The sequence below is a fragment of the Mustela nigripes genome, chromosome X, assembly GCF_022355385.1.
Source record: "Mustela nigripes isolate SB6536 chromosome X, MUSNIG.SB6536, whole genome shotgun sequence".
Lineage (NCBI taxonomy): Eukaryota > Metazoa > Chordata > Mammalia > Carnivora > Mustelidae > Mustela > Mustela nigripes.
Window position 1 is genome coordinate 57,155,063 of NC_081575.1, and position 2,107 is coordinate 57,157,169.

Genomic DNA, 2,107 nt, shown 5'->3' on the forward strand with positions numbered 1-2,107 from the left:
TGCCTTTTATTTCTTTTTTGTTGTCTGATTGCTGAGGCTGAGACTTCTAGTGGTTCAAAGTGGTTCAAGAGGGAACCACTTTTAAACATTGAATAAGGAAGCTTCCTGGGCTTTATCTGCCTCATTTTATAAAATGGGAACTCTAACCATTCTATCTAGTCCACAAGTATGTTGATAGTATCAAATCAGAAAAGCCTTAAAAATGCTTTAAAACTGTTAAGTGCAATAAAATGAAAGTGTTACTAATTCATTTTTTATTAAATCAGAAATCATTCAAAATCATCAATAACACGAATTTATTGAATTTATTGACATTATGGCAAAATACGATGAATCCAACACTGCCTCTGCTCTCAAGGAGTTTCCAGCCTTCATAGCACTTTTTCACTCTGCAAATTATATAATGAATTTTTTTGTCTGTTCCATTAGGATGAAAACATTAAGAAAGATAAAGATATTGTTCATTATATATCATGTTCAGTGCTGTATCTCTAGTAAATGTTGCTGAATGGCTGGATGATTGATTTGACTATACTTAATAGTAAATATAGAAATTCAAACACTTCAACAAATATTTACTAAAATACCACTGTGAACAAGAACCAGAGGATGCAAAGCAAAGGTGAATAGAAAGTGCACACAATTGTTATCTTTTGGGAGGCTAAGTTGGTGGCATAGTAGGAGGACCCTAGGCTTGACATTTCCCTGGAACACAGCTAGGTAACAATAAAATCATTCTGAATACCCAAGAAATTGACCCAAGAACAGATAGAACAAACTGCACAACTAGACGGAGAGGAGAGGCCACACCAAAGAAGGTAGGAAGTACAGAGACATGGTCTGGGGGCAAAACAGATCATGGATCATGGGTACTACAGAGGGGAAGAATTCCTTGTCACTGAGAGGGACAAGAAGGAGTGGAATGTACAGGGATACACAGGAAAAGAACACTTCCTCAAAGCCACTGACTTCTGGGAAAACAAGAAGGGCTGATTTTCATGCATTTTTGCAACCAGCTGGGCTCCAAGACAGGAGTTTTCAAGGTCTATGGTCTTGACTGGAATAGAGCCCTGAGGGCACTGCCTTACTCCTGGAAAGAAGGCACACAAGCAGCCCCGGGGCAGACAACATGATCTGAGAATCACCTAAGGCACACAGAGAAAGACTGTTCCCTCTTTTTGGAGTGCATCTGGGAGATGGGGTACTGCCTCTCCAGAGACAGAAGAGCTAACATGCACCATTTTCCTCCTGCACTCTTCAGCACAGGTGCAGAGGACACTTGCTGAGCAGAGCTAACCCAGACACTGGCTTTTTAGCCTGCTTTACTCCAAATCCCATGCCCCTGTGCTCTGGCACTACTCCCCTTCTGGATCAAACATGCATCAGTGCCAGCATGGTGAGACCCTCACCCAGAAGACCAGCACAGGTCCATGCCACACGAGGTCCTTAAATTTTGGTTTTAAAAGTCAACAGGCTTGGCTAGGATAGAACCCAAAGTGCACTACACTGTTCTAGATAGACAAGTAGCCTAGAAAAAGTGTGAAAACAGCAATCTGAAAAACACCTAAAATGCATGAGAGGAAATAATTCCCTCTTCCTGGAGCATTTCTCTGAAAGTAACAAGCACAGGCTCCCCTCGCTAGGGACGAAGGACCTGCCTGGTGCCATTTAACTCCCCTACCCCTCAGAACAAGCCAACTTGAGAAAATGTAACAGTGCCAAAATTGACTGTCCAACCTGCTTATGAGTCTACACTCCCACCCCTGTGCTTTGCTGGTACTGCTTTTCTCAGGCAAGTATGCCTAAGTACTGTGCAGTGGGCTTCTTTCCCAGAAGACCAGAACAAACCCCCATACTCACCATGTCTACAAAACACAGAGTTCTGTAAGCCTTCGGTTCTAGTGAAAATAGCATGAGATCTCATTTAACAAACAGACCAGAGGACACCTAGTTAAAACCTGTCACATTGTGACCAAGGTCCTAACACTGTTTACTGTGGGCAAGGAGACCCTCTGCAGACAACTGACTTGAGGGATAGAACAGCCAAAACACAACAACAGATTGCACACTGCATACATCATGACACTTCCTGAAACACCAGCTGCTG